We start from the raw sequence: 19,850 nt of genomic DNA on the forward strand, positions 1-19,850 counted from the left end.
GATTTCCTCTGTATGACCTGTATATATGACCTGTATATATTCTCTTAACTGTTGGTATCTGCTCGTGAATGACCAATTGAGGTAACCCTCTATCCGCTCGTACTTTGTATTAGTCATATGGTACACTGCAATCTGTTTATTTCTGTTTTTAATCTCCTTGTTACTGACCAAACTTGATTGACTATATAATGAGAAGCCACTTGGCCCTGTATGATTTGTTCTGTATCACTAAGAGAAACCACATGTGCTATTTGCATTTTCTATCATGATTACAATGAATGTTGTTGTCTTTACAAATTTCTGTTTCATTAGGACTAAAGCAATATGATGCGATGCGGTGGTGAACATCAGAATCTCTATGGTTCACCATGGATACTATTCACTCTATATTTCTTTATATTTTCCTATATCTGTCTAGTTCTTATGAGCGCGTCTATATTCTTCACCCTTTCAAGATGGCTGCCCATTTTCTTACTGATCGCCATCTGCGCCCTTTTCTATGTCGATACCCCGATTTGTTTTCCTTCTTGGCGGCTTGACTCCAGCGCAGCACGTTTCCTAGGTAACGACCGCGCTGGGTCACTGTTTGCCGGGTCCAGTTTGCATACACCTTGTTCCTTGAACTGAACAGGTAAGCGACCGTAATCCGTTACTTTCTGCCCGAGCGGTAGGCCCATGGCATATTGCTAACCATAATATCAGACATACATGTGTTTTTATTTAGGTGCTAGCAGTACGTGGTTTCCAACTGACGCCCTGCATCTGATCTTTGCTACATCCCGACATTCGTCGTCCACGCGGATGCCTCAGTTGCCTAGGTTATTCGCCATGCAACCTGAGTGAGTGTATACATTAATCCGTGCCCGGTTTGAATTTAGAATTTTTTTTTTAAACCTCATTGAGCACATATAATGCTTTTGATTAACTACATCCATACATAGGCGGCTTTTTGCCACTCTTAAATTCGCTCCCTATGCACAATTTTTCCGTGTCCAACACTTGTTCATGCCGTATTGTATACCCCTCCCCACAGGTGGACCTTACTCAACTCACCTCTTTTGGAATGGGTTCGTTTATAAGCACAAGGTGGTTATCTTGAATATATTAGTTCATTCTTTTTACTACACCGGGACTTTAGTATTCTGCTCTTTACCATCGCCCCAGCATCTTGCGATATGTATTGCTTGTTAGTGTTCTACTGGCATTGAAATGATTTTTTTTCTTCTATCTCCTTGAATTGTTGAAAATAGTCCAATTAGGCCCTTTTGAAGAAGAGGGACTCCTCGAAACGCGTCGGCCACCCCATAATTGGACAGCATTCTTTCTGTATCATCTATTGCTTCTTCGCAGTTTTTAATATGCTAAATGTTACCAATTATTTCTTGCAACTGAATGTGCCTCTAGGCAAACGTTGTTCTTTTGCCAAATAAACTGTTATGCTTTCAATTGACAAACTACTGTTATGTTTACATGTTTGAATGCCCTTTGTGGCATCAGAAATTAGTGTGCAGGGGACGGGAGGGCCCCACCTTTGGGTCCTCTTTCGTTTCTCTTCATGTTTCTACCTCCCCTGCATCATCTGGTCTTATATCCGCACCTTCATAGCACTTCCGCCTCTATGCGTTCCTATACCATGCTCTGCTGTCCTCGTCCCTGGTTCATGTTTCTACCTCCCCTGCATCATCTGGTCTTGTATCCACACCCTCTTAGCACTTCCGCCTCTAAGCGTTCCTATACCATGCTCTGCTGTCCTCGTCCCTGGTTCATGTTTCTACCTCCCCCGCATCATCTGGTCTTGTATCCACACCCTCTTAGCACTTCCGCCTCTATGCGTTCCTATACCATGCTCTGCTGTCCTCGTCCCTGGTTTATGTTTCCACCTCCCCTGCATCATCTGGTCTTATATCCACACCCTCATAGCACTTCCGCCTCTATGCGTTCCTATACCATGCTCTGCTGTCCTCGCCCCTGGTTCATGTTTCTACTTCCCCTGCAACATCTGGTTTTATATCCACACCGTCTTAGCACTTCTGCCTCTATGCGTTCCTATATCATGCTCTGTTGTCCTCGTCCCTGGTTCATGTTTCTACCTCCTCTGCATCATCTGGTCTTATATCCACACCCTCTTAGCACTTCCGCCTCTATGCGTTCCTATACCATGCTCTGCTGTCCTCGTCCCTGGTTCGTGTTTCTATCTCCCCTGCATCATCTGGTCTTATATCCACACCCTACTAGCACTTCCGCCTCTATGCGTTCCTATACCATGCTCTGCTGTCCTCGTCCCTGGTTCGTGTTTCTACCTCCCCTGCATCATCTGGTTTTATATCCACACCCTCATAGCACTTCCCCCTCTATGCGTTCATATACCATGCTCTGCTGTTCCTCGTCCCTGGTTCGTGTTTCTACCTCCCCTGCATCATCTGGTTTTATATCCACACCCTCATAGCACTTCCCCCTCTATGCGTTCCTATACCATGCTCTGCTGTCCTCGTCCCTGGTTCGTGTTTCTACCTCCCCTGCATCATCTGGTTTTATATCCACACCCTCATAGCACTTCCGCCTCTATGCGTTCCTATACCATGCTCTGCTGTCCTCGTCCCTGGTTCGTGTTTCTACCTCCCCTGCATCATCTGGTTTTATATCCACACCCTCATAGCACTTCCGCCTCTATGCGCTCCTATACCATGCTCTGCTGTCCTCGTCCCTGGTTCGTGTTTCTACCTCCCCTGCATCATCTGGTTTTATATCCACACCCTCATAGCACTTCCGCCTCTATGCGTTCCTATACCATGCTCTGCTGTCCTCGTCCCTGGTTCGTGTTTCTACCTCCCCTGCATCATCTGGTTTTATATCCACACCCTCATAGCACTTCCGCCTCTATGCGCTCCTATACCATGCTCTGCTGTCCTCGTCCCTGGTTCATGTTTCTACCTCCTCTGCATCATCTGGTCTTATATCCACACCCTCTTAGCACTTCCGCCTCTATGCGTTCCTATACCATGCTCTGCTGTCGTTGTCCCTGGTTCATTTTTCTACCTCCCCTGCATCGTCTTTCCGCTCTCACTAATTTGTCTTTGAGATTGTGCCCACGTTTGAAAGCCATCATCGGTGCTTTGGGAAATAATTTCAAAAGAGCAGGGTCGTTGTGTAGAATGGTCCAGTTTTTAGGCAAATTTTACTGATTTGGAAACTCTGACGTGAGTACTTAGAGATATAAAGTAGTGGTGTGGACTTATCCTTGACTTTCGGAATGCGGAGTTGTTCCTTCGTGAAGGTAGCTGATCTATTACGGGCTTCTCCTGTGACTGTATCTGAATAACCCCTGGATTCAAATCGTTCAACCAAGAGTGAACATTCTGAGTCAAGGCCTGCTGGGTCTGAGATAATTCTCTTCAATTTGACTAAATGGGAGACTTTTTAGCATAGGTTTCGGATGGAACTTGCTAAAATGTAGATGATTGTTCACGTCTGTTGGTTTATGATACACCGTGGTTTCGATGTGGCCCTCCTTAATATGCAAGCTCACATCTAAAAAATGTAATGAAGGTTCTCCTACTTCCATTGTGAATTTGATTGTATTGATGTAAGACCAGATGATGCCGAGGAGGTAGAAACATGAACCGGGGGCAAGGACAGCAGAGCATGCTATAGGAACACATACAGGCGGAAGTGCTCAGAGGGTGTGGATATAAGACCGGATGATGCAGGGGAGGTAGAAACATGAAACAGGGTCGAGGACAGCAGAGCATGGTATAGGAACGCATAGAGACGGAAGTACTAAGAGTGTGTGGATATAAGACCAGATGATGCAGGGGAGGTAGAAACATGGGACGAGGACAGCAGAGCATGGTATAGGAACGGCATAGAGGCGGAAATGCTAAGAGGGTGTGGATATAAGACCAGATGATGCAGGGGAGGTAGAAACATGGAACAAGGACAGCAGAGCATGGTATAGGAACGCATAGAGGCGGAAGTGCTATGAAGGTGTGGATATAAGACCAGATGATGCAGGGGAGGTAGAAACATGAACCAGGGACGAGGACAGCAGAGCATGGTATAGGAACGCATAGAGACAGAAGTGCTAAGAGGGTGTGAATATAAGACCAGATGATGCAGGGCAGGTAGAAACGTGAACCAGGGACGAGGAGAGCATGGTATAGGAACGCATCGAGGCAGAAGTGCTAAAAGGGTGTGAATATAGGACCAGATGATGCAGGGGAGGTAGAAAAATGAACCAGGGACAAGTATAGGAGAGCATGGTATAGGAACGCATAGAGGCGGAAGTGCTAAGAGGGTGTGGATATAAGACCAGATGATACAGGGGATGAGGACAGCAGAGCATAGTATAGGAACGCAAAGAGGCAGAAGTGCTAAGAGGATGTGGATATAAGACCAGATGATGCAGGGGAGGTAGAAACATGAACCAGGGGCGAGGACAGCAGAGCATGGTATAGGAATGAATAGAGGTGGAAGTGCTAAGAGGGTGTGGATATAAGACCAGATGATGCAGGGGAGGTAGAAACATGAACCAGGGACGACAGCAGAGCATTGTATAGGAACGCATAGAGGCGCAAGTGCTAAAAGGGTGTGGATATAAGACCAGATGATGCATGGGAGGTAGCAATATGAACCAGGGAGGAGGACAGCAGAGCATGGTATAGGAACGGCATAGAAGCAGAAGTGCTAAGAGGGTGTGGATATAAGGCCAGATGATGCAGGGGAGGTAGAAATATGAACCAGGGACGAGGACAGCAGAGCATGGTATAGGAACGCTATAGAGGCAGAAGTGCTAGGAGGGTGTGGATATAAGACCAGATGATGCAGGAGAGATAGAAATATGAACCTGGGACGAGGACCGCAGAGCATGGTAAGGAAACGCATAGAGGTGGAAGTGCTAAGAGTATGTGGATATAAGACCAGATGATGCAGGGGACGAGGACAGCAGAGCATGGTATAGGAACGCAAAGAGGCAGAAGTGCTAAGAGAGTGTGGATGTAAGACCAGATGATGCAGGGGAGGTAGAAACATGAACCAGGGACGAGGACAGCAGAGCATGGTATAGGAACACATAGAGGCAGAAGTGCTAAGAGGGTGTGGATATAAGACCAGATGATGCAGGGGAGGTAGAAACATGAACCAGGGACGAGGACAGCAGAGTATGGTATAGGAACGCATAGAGGCGGACGTGCTAAGAGGGTGTGGATATAAGACCAGATGATGCAGGGGAGGTAGAAACATGAACCAGGGAGGGACGAGGACAGCAGAGCATGGTATAGGAACGCATAGAGGCGGAAGTGCTATGAGGGTGTGGATATAAGACCAGATGATCCAGTGGAGGTAGAAACATGAACAAGGGGCGAGGACAGCAGAGCATGGTATAGGAACGCATAGAGGCGGAAGTGCTAAGAGGGTGTGGATATAAGACCAGATGATGCAGGGGAGGTAGAAACATGAACCAGGGACGAGGACAGCAGAGCATGGTATAGGAACGCATAGAGGCGGAAGTGCTATGAGGGTGTGGATATAAGACCAGATGATGCAGGGGAGGTAGAAACATGAACAAGGGGCGAGGACAGCAGAGCATGGTATAGGAACGCATAGAGGCAGAAGTACTAAGAGAGTGTGGATATAAGACCAGATGGTGCAGGGGAGGTAGAAACATGAACCAAGGACGAGGACAGCAGAGCATGGTAAAGGAACGCATAGAGGTGGAAGTGCTAAGAGGGTGTGGATATAAGACCAGATGATGCAGGGGAGGTAGAAACATGAACCAGGGATGAGGACAGCAGAGCATGGTATAGGAACGGCACAGAGACGGAAGTGCTAAGATGGTGTGGATATAAGACCAGATGATGCAGGGGAGGTAGAAAAATGAACCAGGGACAACGACAGCAGAGCATGGTCTAGGAACACATAGAGGCGGAAGTGCTATGAGGGTGTGGATATAAGACCAGATGATGCAGGGGAAGTAGAAACATGAACAAGGGGCGAGGACAACAGAGCATGGTATAGGAACGCATAGAGGCGGAAGTGCTCAGAGGGTGTGGATATAAGACCAGATGATGCAGGGGAGGTAGAAACATGAACCAGGGACGACAGCAGAGCATAGTATAGGAACGCATAGAGGCGCAAGTGCTAAAAGGGTGTGGATATAAGACCAGATGATGCAGGGGAGGTAGCAATATGAACCAGGGACGAGGACAGCAGAGCATGGTATAGGAACGCTATAGAGGCAGAAGTGCTAGGAGGGTGTGGATATAAGACCAGATGATGCAGGAGAGATAGAAATATGAACCTGGGACGAGGACCGCAGAGCATGGTAAGGAAACGCATAGAGGTGGAAGTGCTAAGAGTATGTGGATTTAAGACCAGATGATGCAGGGGACGAGGACCGCAGAGCATGGTAAGGAAACGCAAAGAGGCAGAAGTGCTAAGAGAGTGTGGATGTAAGACCAGATGATGCAGGGGAGGTAGAAACATGAACCAGGGACGAGGACAGCAGAGCATGGTATAGGAACACATAGAGGGGGAAGGGCTAAGAGGGTGTGGATATAAGACCAGATGATGCAGGGGAGGTAGAAACATGAACCAGGGACGAGGACAGCAGAGTATGGTATAGGAACGCATAGAGGCGGACGTGCTAAGAGGGTGTGGATATAAGACCAGATGATGCAGGGGAGGTAGAAACATGAACCAGGGACGAGGACAGCAGAGCATGGTATAGGAACGCATAGAGGCGGAAGTGATATGAGGGTGTGGATATAAGACCAGATGATGCAGGGGAGGTAGAAACATGAACAAGGGGCGAGGACAGCAGAGCATGGTATAGGAACGCATAGAGGCGGAAGTGCTAAGAGGGTGTGGATATAAGACCAGATGATGCAGGGGAGGTAGAAACATGAACCAGGGACGAGGACAGCAGAGCATGGTATAGGAACGCATAGAGGCGGAAGTGCTATGAGGGTGTGGATATAAGACCAGATGATGCAGGGGAGGTAGAAACATGAACAAGGGGCGAGGACAGCAGAGCATGGTATAGGAACGCATATAGGCAGAAGTACTAAGAGAGTGTGGATATAAGACCAGATGGTGCAGGGGAGGTAGAAACATGAACCAAGGACGAGGACAGCAGAGCATGGTAAAGGAACGCATAGAGGTGGAAGTGCTAAGAGGGTGTGGATATAAGACCAGATGATGCAGGGGAGGTAGAAACATGAACCAGGGACGAGGACAGCAGAGCATGGTATAGGAACGGCATAGAGACGGAAGTGCTAAGATGGTGTGGATATAAGACCAGATGATGCAGGGGAGGTAGAAAAATGAACCAGGGACAACGACAGCAGAGCATGGTAAAGGAACGCATAGAGGTGGAAGTGCTAAGAGGGTGTGGATATAAAACCAGATGATGCAGGGGAGGTAGAAATATGAACCAGGGAGGAGGACAGCAGAGCATGGTATAGGAACGGCATGGAAGCAGAAGTGCTAAGAGGGTGTGGATATAAGGCCAGATGATGCAGGGGAGGTAGAAATATGAACCAGGGACGAGGACAGCAGAGCATGGTATAGGAACGCTATAGAGGCAGAAGTGCTAGGAAGGTGTGGATATAAGACCGGATGATGCAGGAGAGATAGAAATATGAACCTGGGACGAGGACCGCAGAGCATGGTAAGGAAATGCATAGAGGTGGAAGTGCTAAGAGTATGTGGATATAAGACCAGATGATGCAGGGGACGAGGACAGCAGAGCATGGTATAGGAACACATAGAGGTAGAAGTGCTAAGAGGGCATGGATATAAGACCAGATGATGCAGGGGAGGTAGAAACATGAACCAGGGACGAGGACAGCAGAGCATGGTATAGGACGACATAGAGGCAGAAGTGCTAAGAGGGTGTGGATATAAGACCAGATGATGCAGGGGAGGTAGAAACATGAACCAGGGACGAGGACAGCAGAGCATGGTATAGGAACGCATAGAGGCGGAAGTGCTAAGAGTGTGTGGATATAAGACCAGATGATGCAGGGGAGGTAGAAACATGAACCAGGGACAAGGACAGCAGAGCATGGCATAGGAACGCATAGAGGCGGAAGTGCTATGAGGGTGTGATTATAAGACCAGATGATGCAGGGGAAGTAGAAACATGAACAAGAGGCGAGGACAGCAGAGCATGGTATAGGAACGCATAGAGGCGGAAGTGCTAAGAGGGTGTGGATATAAGACCAGATGATGCAGGGGAGGTAGAAACATGAACGAGGGACGAGGACAGCAGAGCGTGGTATAGGAACGCATAGAGGCAGAAGTGCTATGAGGGTGTGGATATAAGACCAGATGGTGCAGGGGAGGTAGAAACATGAACCAAGGACGAGGACAGCAGAGCATGGTAAAGGAACGCATAGAGGTGGAAGTGCTAAGAGGGTGTGGATATAAGACCAGATGATGCAGGGGAGGTAGAAACATGAACCAGGGACGAGGACTGCAGAGCATGGTATAGGAACGGCATAGAGACGGAAGTGCTAAAATGGTGTGGATATAAGACCAGATGATGCAGGGGAGGTAGAAAAATGAACCAGGGACAACGACAGCAGAGCATGGTCTAGGAACGCATAGAGGCGGAAGTGCTATGAGGGTGTGGATATAAGACCAGATGATGCAGGGGAAGAAGGAACATGAACAAGGGGCGAGGACAACAGAGCATGGTATAGGAACGCATAGAGGCGGAAGTGCTCAGAGGGTGTGGATATAAGACCAGATGATGCAGGGGAGGTAGAAACATGAACCAGGGACAAGGACAGCAGAGCATGGTATAGGAACGCATAGAGGCGGAAGTGCTATGAGGGTGTGGATATAAGACCAGATGATGCAGGGGAGGTAGAAACATGAACAAGGGGCGAGGACAGCAGAGCATGGTATAGGAACGCAGAGAGGCAGAAGTACTAAGAGAGTGTGGATATAAGACCAGATGGTGCAGGGGAGGTAGAAACATGAACCAAGGACGAGGACAGCAGAGCATGGTAAAGGAACGCATAGAGGTGGAAGTGCTAAGAGGGTGTGGATATAAAACCAGATGATGCAGGGGAGGTAGAAACATAAACGAGGGACGAGGACAGCAGAGCATGGTATAGGAACGCATAGAGGCGGAAGTGCTATGAGGGTGTGGATATAAGACCAGATGATGCAGGGGAGGTAGAAACATGAACAAGGGGCGAGGACAGCAGAGCATGGTATTGGAACGCATAGAGGCAGAAATACTAAGAGAGTGTGGATATAAGACCAGATGGTGCAGGGGTGGTAGAAACATGAACCAAGGACGAGGACAGCAGAGCATGGTAAAGGAACGCATAGAGGTGGAAGTGCTAAGAGGGTGTGGATATAAAACCAGATGATGCAGGGGAGGTAGAAACATGAACCAGGGACGAGGACAGCAGAGCATGGTATAGGACGACATAGAGGCAGAAGTGCTAAGAGGGTGTGGATATAAGACCAGATGATGCAGGGGAGGTAGAAACATGAACCAGGGACGAGGACAGCAGAGCATGGTATAGGAACGCATAGAGGCGGAAGTGCTAAGAGGGTGTGGATATAAGACCAGATGATGCAGGGGAGGTAGAAACATGAACCAGGGACAAGGACAGCAGAGCATGGCATAGGAACGCATAGAGGCGGAAGTGCTATGAGGGTGTGATTATAAGACCAGATGATGCAGGGGAAGTAGAAACATGAACAAGAGGCGAGGACAGCAGAGCATGGTATAGGAATGCATAGAGGCGGAAGTGCTAAGAGGGTGTGGATATAAGACCAGATGATGCAGGGGAGGTAGAAACATGAACGAGGGACGAGGACAGCAGAGCGTGGTATAGGAACGCATAGAGGCAGAAGTGCTATGAGGGTGTGGATATAAGACCAGATGGTGCATGGGGAGGTAGAAACATGAACCAAGGACGAGGACAGCAGAGCATGGTAAAGGAACGCATAGAGGTGGAAGTGCTAAGAGGGTGTGGATATAAGAGCAGATGATGCAGGGGAGGTAGAAACATGAACCAGGGACGAGGACAGCAGAGCATGGTATAGGAACGGCATAGAGACGGAAGTGCTAAGATGGTGTGGATATAAGACCAGATGATGCAGGGGAGGTAGAAAAATGAACCAGGGACAACGACAGCAGAGCATGGTCTAGGAACGCATAGAGGCGGAAGTGCTATGAGGGTGTGGATATAAGACCAGATGATGCAGGGGAAGAAGGAACATGAACAAGGGGCGAGGACAACAGAGCATGGTATAGGAACGCATAGAGGCGGAAGTGCTCAGAGGGTGTGGATATAAGACCAGATGATGCAGGGGAGGTAGAAACATGAACCAGGGACGAGGACAGCAGAGCATGGTATAGGAACGCATAGAGGCGGAAGTGCTATGAGGGTGTGGATATAAGACCAGATGATGCAGGGGAGGTAGAAACATGAACAAGGGGCGAGGACAGCAGAGCATGGTATAGGAACGCAGAGAGGCAGAAGTACTAAGAGAGTGTGGATATAAGACCAGATGGTGCAGGGGAGGTAGAAACATGAACCAAGGACGAGGACAGCAGAGCATGGTAAAGGAACGCATAGAGGTGGAAGTGCTAAGAGGGTGTGGATATAAAACCAGATGATGCAGGGGAGGTAGAAACATGAACGAGGGACGAGGACAGCAGAGCATGGTATAGGAACGCATAGAGGCGGAAGTGCTATGAGGGTGTGGATATAAGACCAGATGATGCAGGGGAGGTAGAAACATGAACAAGGGGCGAGGACAGCAGAGCATGGTATTGGAACGCATAGAGGCAGAAATACTAAGAGAGTGTGGATATAAGACCAGATGGTGCAGGGGTGGTAGAAACATGAACCAAGGACGAGGACAGCAGAGCATGGTAAAGGAACGCATAGAGGTGGAAGTGCTAAGAGGGTGTGGATATAAGACCAGATGATGCAGGGGAGGTAGAAACATGAACCAGGGACGAGGACAGCAGAGCATGGTATAGGAACGGCATAGAGACGCAAGTGCTAAAATGGTGTGGATATAAGACCAGATCTCACCCACAAACTGGGAAGAAACTGAAAATCAGAGACTTTGCTACCTGCCTTTCCGCAGGAGTCATTTACGCATTAAAATGTCCCTGCGGGAAATTATATATAGGTCAAACAACAAGACCCATTAAAGAAAGATGGTCTGAACACAAATCCACCATCAGGTGTAAGAACCTCAGATCCCCAGTGGCAAGGCATTTTATCGAACACTAGCATACTATTGCACAAATGAAATTTCAAGTTGTAGAAATTGTGAAACGACCACACAGGGGTGGTAATTATCAATCCCTACTGTCACAGCGAGAGAAGTACTGGATTCGCACACTGGATAGTCTTCAACCTAAGGGTTTGAACGAGGAATTCTCTCCGAGTTGCTTTTTATAGATAACTGCTTAACTATAATCACAGGTCACACCGTCAACCACTGTATGTAAGTGATTGTAACCCATCCCTTGTTTTTATCTATGTCTTTCAACCTTTTTACTCCCTCGAACCATGGTGACTCTGCTATGCATTCATGGGAGGTGTGATTTCCTCTGTATGACCTGTATATATGACCTGTATATATTCTCTTAACTGTTGGTATCTGCTCGTGAATGACCAATTGAGGTAACCCTCTATCCGCTCGTACTTTGTATTAGTCATATGGTACACTGCAATCTGTTTATTTCTGTTTTTAATCTCCTTGTTACTGACCAAACTTGATTGACTGTATAATGAGAAGCCACTTGGCCCTGTATGATTTGTTCTGTATCACTAAGAGAAACCACATGTGCTATTTGCATTTTCTATCATGATTACAATGAATGTTGTTGTCTTTACAAATTTCTGTTTCATTAGGACTAAAGCAATATGATGCGATGCGGTGGTGAACATCAGAATCTCTATGGTTCACCATGGATACTATTCACTCTATATTTCTTTATATTTTCCTATTTCTGTCTAGTTCTTATGAGCGCGTCTATATTCTTCACCCTTTCAAGATGGCTGCCCATTTTCTTACTGATCGGCATCTGCGCCCTTTTCTATGTCGATACCCCGATTTGTTTTCCTTCCTGGCGGCTTGACTCCAGCGCAGCAAGTTTCCTAGGTAACGACCGCGCTGGGTCACTGTTTGCCGGGTCCAGTTTGCATACACCTTGTTCCTTGAACTGAACAGGTAAGCGACCGTAATCCGTTACTCTCTGCCCGAGCGGTAGGCCCATGGCATATTGCTAACCATAATATCAGACATACATGTGTTTTTATTTAGGTGCTAGCAGTACGTGGTTTCCAACTGACGCCCTGCATCTGATCTTTGCTACATCCCGACATTCGTTGTTCACGCGGATGCCTCAGTTGCCTAGGTTATTCGCCATGCAACCTGAGTGAGTGTATACATTAATCCGTGCCCGGTTTGAATTTAGATTTTTTTTTTAAATCTCATTGAGCACATATAATGCTTTTGATTAACTACATCCATACATAGGCGGCTTTTTGCCACTCTTAAATTCGCTCCCTATGCACAATTTTTCCGTGTCCAACACTTGTTCATGCCGTATTGTATACCCCTCCCCACAGGTGGACCTTACTCAACTCACCTCTTTTGGAATGGGTTCGTTTATAAGCACAAGGTGGTTATCTTGAATATATTAGTTCATTCTTTTTACTACACCGGGACTTTAGTATTCTGCTCTTTACCATCGCCCCAGCATCTTGCGATATGTATTGCTTGTTAGTGTTCTACTGGCATTGAAATGATTTTCTTTCTTCTATCTCCTTGAATTGTTGAAAATAGTCCAATTAGGCCCTTTTGAAGAAGAGGGACTCCTCCAAACGCGTCGGCCACCCCATAATTGGACAGCATTCTTTCTGCATCATCTATTGCTTCTTCGCAGTTTTTAATATGCTAAATGTTACCAATTATTTCTTGCAACTGAATGTGCCTCTAGGCAAACGTTGTTCTTTTGCCAAATAAACTGTTATGCTTTCAATTGACAAACTACTGTTATGTTTACATGTTTGAATGCCCTTTGTGGCATCAGAAATTAGTGTGCAGGGGACGGGAGGGCCCCACCTTTGGGTCCTCTTTCGTTTCTCTTCATGTTTCTACCTCCCCTGCATCATCTGGTCTTATATCCGCACCTTCATAGCACTTCCGCCTCTATGCGTTCCTATACCATGCTCTGCTGTCCTCGTCCCTGGTTCATGTTTCTACCTCCCCTGCATCATCTGGTCTTGTATCCACACCCTCTTAGCACTTCCGCCTCTAAGCGTTCCTATACCATGCTCTGCTGTCCTCGTCCCTGGTTCATGTTTCTACCTCCCCCGCATCATCTGGTCTTGTATCCACACCCTCTTAGCACTTCCGCCTCTATGCGTTCCTATACCATGCTCTGCTGTCCTCGTCCCTGGTTCACGTTTCTACCTCCCCTGCATCATCTGGTCTTATATCCACACCCTCATAGCACTTCCGCCTCTATGCGTTCCTATACCATGCTCTGCTGTCCTCGCCCCTGGTTCATGTTTCTACTTCCCCTGCAACATCTGGTTTTATATCCACACCCTCTTAGCACTTCCGCCTCTATGCGTTCCTATATCATGCTCTGTTGTCCTCGTCCCTGGTTCATGTTTCTACCTCCCCTGCATCATCTGGTCTTATATCCACACCCTCTTAGCACTTCCGCCTCTATGCGTTCCTATACCATGCTCTGCTGTCCTCGTCCCTGGTTCGTGTTTCTATCTCCCCTGCATCATCTGGTCTTATATCCACACCCTACTAGCACTTCCGCCTCTATGCGTTCCTATACCATGCTCTGCTGTCCTCGTCCCTGGTTCGTGTTTCTACCTCCCCTGCATCATCTGGTTTTATATCCACACCCTCATAGCACTTCCCCCTCTATGCGTTCATATACCATGCTCTGCTGTCCTCGTCCCTGGTTCGTGTTTCTACCTCCCCTGCATCATCTGGTTTTATATCCACACCCTCATAGCACTTCCCCCTCTATGCGTTCCTATACCATGCTCTGCTGTCCTCGTCCCTGGTTCGTGTTTCTACCTCCCCTGCATCATCTGGTTTTATATCCACACCCTCATAGCACTTCCGCCTCTATGCGTTCCTATACCATGCTCTGCTGTCCTCGTCCCTGGTTCGTGTTTCTACCTCCCCTGCATCATCTGGTTTTATATCCACACCCTCATAGCACTTCCGCCTCTATGCGTTCCTATACCATGCTCTGCTGTCCTCGTCCCTGGTTCGTGTTTCTACCTCCCCTGCATCATCTGGTTTTATATCCACACCCTCATAGCACTTCCGCCTCTATGCGTTCCTATACCATGCTCTGCTGTCCTCGTCCCTGGTTCGTGTTTCTACCTCCCCTGCATCATCTGGTTTTATATCCACACCCTCATAGCACTTCCGCCTCTATGCGCTCCTATACCATGCTCTGCTGTCCTCGTCCCTGGTTCATGTTTCTACCTCCTCTGCATCATCTGGTCTTATATCCACACCCTCTTAGCACTTCCGCCTCTATGCGTTCCTATACCATGCTCTGCTGTCTTCGCCCCTTGTTCATGTTTCTACTTCCCCTGCATCATCTGGTCTTATATCCACACGCTCATAGCACTTCCGCCTCTATGCGTTCCTAGAACATGCTCTGCTGTCGTTGTCCCTGGTTCATTTTTCTACCTCCCCTGCATCGTCTTTCCGCTCTCACTAATTTGTCTTTGAGATTGTGCCCACGTTTGAAAGCCATCATCGGTGCTTTGGGAAATAATTTCAAAAGAGCAGGGTCATTGTGTAGAATGGTCCAGTTTTTAGGCAAATTTTACTGATTTGGAAACTCTGACGTGAGTACTTAGAGATATAAAGTAGTGGTGTGGACTTATCCTTGACTTTCGGAATGCGGAGTTGTTCTTTCGTGAAGGTAGCTGATCTATTACGGGCTTGTCCTGTGACTGTATCTGAATAACCCCTGGATTCAAATCGTTCAACCAAGAGTGAACATTCTGAGTCAAGGCCTGCTGGGTCTGAGATAATTCTCTTCAATTTGACTAAATGGGAGACTTTTTAGCATAGGTTTCGGATGGAACTTGCTAAAATGTAGATGATTGTTCACGTCTGTTGGTTTATGATACACCGTGGTTTCGATGTGGCCCTCCTTAATCTGCAAGCTCACATCTAAAAAATGTAATGAAGGTTCTCCTACTTCCATTGTGAATTTGATTGTATTGATGTAAGACCAGATGATGCCGAGGAGGTAGAAACATGAACCGGGGGCAAGGACAGCAGAGCATGCTATAGGAACACATACAGGCAGAAGTGCTCAGAGGGTGTGGATATAAGACCGGATGATGCAGGGGAGGTAGAAACATGAAACAGGGTCGAGGACAGCAGAGCATGGTATAGGAACGCATAGAGACGGAAGTACTAAGAGTGTGTGGATATAAGACCAGATGATGCAGGGGAGGTAGAAACATGGGACGAGGACAGCAGAGCATGGTATAGGAACGGCATAGAGGCGGAAATGCTAAGAGGGTGTGGATATAAGACCAGATGATGCAGGGGAGGTAGAAACATGGGACAAGGACAGCAGAGCATGGTATAGGAACGCATAGAGGCGGAAGTGCTATGAAGGTGTGGATATAAGACCAGATGATGCAGGGGAGGTAGAAACATGAACCAGGGACGAGGACAGCAGAGCATGGTATAGGAACGCATAGAGACGGAAGTACTAAGAGTGTGTGGATATAAGACCAGATGATGCAGGGGAGGTAGAAACATGAACCAGGGACGAGGACAGCAGAGCATGGTATAGGAACGCATAGAGGCGGAAGTGCTATGAGGGTGTGGATATAAGACCAGATGATGCAGGGGAGGTAGAAACATGAACAAGGGGCGAGGACAGCAGAGCATGGTATAGGAACGCATAGAGGCGGAAGTGCTATGAAGGTGTGAATATAAGACCAGATGATGCAGGGGAGGTAGAAACGTGAACCAGGGACGAGGAGAGCATGGTATAGGAACGCATCGAGGCAGAAGTGCTAAAAGGGTGTGAATATAGGACCAGATGATGCAGGGGAGGTAGAAAAATGAACCAGGGACAAGGATAGGAGAGCATGGTATAGGAACGCATAGAGGCGGAAGTGCTAAGAGGGTGTGGATATAAGACCAGATGATACAGGGGATGAGGACAGCAGAGCATAGTATAGGAACGCAAAGAGGCAGAAGTGCTAAGAGGATGTGGATATAAGACCAGATGATGCAGGGGAGGTAGAAACATGAACCAGGGGCGAGGACAGCAGAGCATGGTATAGGAATGAATAGAGGTGGAAGTGCTAAGAGGGTGTGGATATAAGACCAGATGATGCAGGGGAGGTAGAAACATGAACCAGGGACGACAGCAGAGCATAGTATAGGAACGCATAGAGGCGCAAGTGCTAAAAGGGTGTGGATATAAGACCAGATGATGCATGGGAGGTAGCAATATGAACCAGGGAGGAGGACAGCAGAGCATGGTATAGGAACGGCATAGAAGCAGAAGTGCTAAGAGGGTGTGGATATAAGGCCAGATGATGCAGGGGAGGTAGAAATATGAACCAGGGACGAGGACAGCAGAGCATGGTATAGGAACGCTATAGAGGCAGAAGTGCTAGGAGGGTGTGGATATAAGACCAGATGATGCAGGAGAGATAGAAATATGAACCTGGGACGAGGACCGCAGAGCATGGTAAGGAAACGCATAGAGGTGGAAGTGCTAAGAGTATGTGGATATAAGACCAGATGATGCAGGGGACGAGGACAGCAGAGCATGGTATAGGAACGCAAAGAGGCAGAAGTGCTAAGAGAGTGTGGATGTAAGACCAGATGATGCAGGGGAGGTAGAAACATGAACCAGGGACGAGGACAGCAGAGCATGGTATAGGAACACATAGAGGCAGAAGTGCTAAGAGGGTGTGGATATAAGACCAGATGATGCAGGGGAGGTAGAAACATGAACCAGGGACGAGGACAGCAGAGTATGGTATAGGAACGCATAGAGGCGGACGTACTAAGAGGGTGTGGATATAAGACCAGATGATGCAGGGGAGGTAGAAACATGAACCAGGGAGGGACGAGGACAGCAGAGCATGGTATAGGAACGCATAGAGGCGGAAGTGCTATGAGGGTGTGGATATAAGACCAGATGATGCAGTGGAGGTAGAAACATGAACAAGGAGCGAGGACAGCAGAGCATGGTATAGGAACGCATAGAGGCGGAAGTGCTAAGAGGGTGTGGATATAAGACCAGATGATGCAGGGGAGGTAGAAACATGAACCAGGGACAAGGACAGCAGAGCATGGTATAGGAACGCATAGAGGCGGAAGTGCTATGAGGGTGTGGATATAAGACCAGATGATGCAGGGGAGGTAGAAACATGAACAAGGGGCGAGGACAGCAGAGCATGGTATAGGAACGCATAGAGGCAGAAATACTAAGAGAGTGTGGATATAAGACCAGATGGTGCAGGGGTGGTAGAAACATGAACCAAGGACGAGGACAGCAGAGCATGGTAAAGGAACGCATAGAGGTGGAAGTGCTAAGAGGGTGTGGATATAAGACCAGATGATGCAGGGGAGGTAGAAACATGAACCAGGGACGAGGACAGCAGAGCATGGTATAGGAACGGCATAGAGACGCAAGTGCTAAAATGGTGTGGATATAAGACCAGATCTCACCCACAAACTGGGAAGAAACTGAAAATCAGAGACTCTGCTACCTGCCTTTCCGCAGGAGTCATTTACGCATTAAAATGTCCCTGCGGGAAATTATATATAGGTCAAACAACAAGACCCATTAAAGAAAGATGGTCTGAACACAAATCCACCATCAGGTGTAAGAACCTCAGATCCCCAGTGGCAAGGCATTTTATCGAACACTAGCATACTATTGCACAAATGAAATTTCAAGTTGTAGAAATTGTGAAACGACCACACAGGGGTGGTAATTATCAATCCCTACTGTCACAGCGAGAGAAGTACTGGATTCACACACTGGATACTCTTCAACCTAAGGGTTTGAACGAGGAATTCTCTCCGAGTTGCTTTTTATAGATAACTGCTAAACTATAATCACAGGTCACACCGTCAACCACTGTATGTAAGTGATTGTAACCCATCCCTTGTTTTTATCTATGTCTTTCAACCTTTTTACTCCCTCGAACCATGGTGACTCTGCTATGCATTCATGGGAGGTGTGATTTCCTCTGTATGACCTGTATATATGACCTGTATATATTCTCTTAACTGTTGGTATCTGCTCGTGAATGACCAATTGAGGTAACCCTCTATCCGCTCGTACTTTGTATTAGTCATATGGTACACTGCAATCTGTTTATTTCTGTTTTTAATCTCCTTGTTACTGACCAAACTTGATTGACTGTATAATGAGAAGCCACTTGGCCCTGTATGATTTGTTCTGTATCACTAAGAGAAACCACATGTGCTATTTGCATTTTCTATCATGATTACAATGAATGTTGTTGTCTTTACAAATTTCTGTTTCATTAGGACTAAAGCAATATGACGCGATGCGGTGGTGAACATCAGAATCTCTATGGTTCACCATGGATACTATTCACTCTATATTTCTTTATATTTTCCTATTTCTGTCTAGTTCTTATGAGCGCGTCTATATTCTTCACCCTTTCAAGATGGCTGCCCATTTTCTTACTGATCGGCATCTGCGCCCTTTTCTATGTCGATACCCCGATTTGTTTTCCTTCTTGGCGGCTTGACTCCAGCGCAGCACGTTTCCTAGGTAACGACCGCGCTGGGTCACTGTTTGCCGGGTCCAGTTTGCATACACCTTGTTCCTTGAACTGAACAGGTAAGCAACCGTAATCCGTTACTCTCTGCCCGAGCGGTAGGCCCATGGCATATTGCTAACCATAATATCAGACATACATGTGTTTTTATTTAGGTGCTAGCAGTACGTGGTTTCCAACTGACGCCCTGCATCTGATCTTTGCTACATCCCGACATTCGTTGTTCACGCGGATGCCTCAGTTGCCTAGGTTATTCGCCATGCAACCTGAGTGAGTGTATACATTAATCCGTGCCCGGTTTGAATTTAGAATTTTTTTTAAAATCTCATTGAGCACATATAATGCTTTTGATTAACTACATCCATACATAGGCGGCTTTTTGCCACTCTTAAATTCGCTCCCTATGCACAATTTTTCCGTGTCCAACACTTGTTCATGCCGTATTGTATACCCCTCCCCACAGGTGGACCTTACTCAACTCACCTCTTTTGGAATGGGTTCGTTTATAAGCACAAGGTGGTTATCTTGAATATATTAGTTCATTCTTTTTACTACACCGGGACTTTAGTATTCTGCTCTTTACCATCGCCCCAGCATCTTGCGATATGTATTGCTTGTTAGTGTTCTACTGGCATTGAAATGATTTTCTTTCTTCTATCTCCTTGAATTGTTGAAAATAGTCCAATTAGGCCCTTTTGAAGAAGAGGGACTCCTCGAAACGCGTCGGCCACCCCATAATTGGACAGCATTCTTTCTGCATCATCTATTGCTTCTTCGCAGTTTTTAATATGCTAAATGTTACCAATTATTTCTTGCAACTGAATGTGCCTCTAGGCAAACGTTGTTCTTTTGCCAAATAAACTGTTATGCTTTCAATTGACAAACTACTGTTATGTTTACATGTTTGAATGCCCTTTGTGGCATCAGAAATTAGTGTGCAGGGGACGGGAGGGCCCCACCTTTGGGTCCTCTTTCGTTTCTCTTCATGTTTCTACATCCCCTGCA

The 19,850-nt window shown here is 47.1% G+C and overlaps 1 protein-coding gene across 3 annotated transcripts in view; it reads right to left on the bottom strand.

Moving 5' to 3' along the window:
- Positions 1-19,850, bottom strand: part of LRRK1 (leucine rich repeat kinase 1) — a 1,071,210-nt gene that overhangs the window by 335,510 nt on the left and 715,850 nt on the right. The window lies entirely within an intron of this gene.

This window comes from Ambystoma mexicanum, chromosome 11 (assembly GCF_040938575.1).
Source record: "Ambystoma mexicanum isolate Mex_15411 chromosome 11, UKY_AmexF1_1, whole genome shotgun sequence".
Taxonomy (NCBI): domain Eukaryota; kingdom Metazoa; phylum Chordata; class Amphibia; order Caudata; family Ambystomatidae; genus Ambystoma; species Ambystoma mexicanum.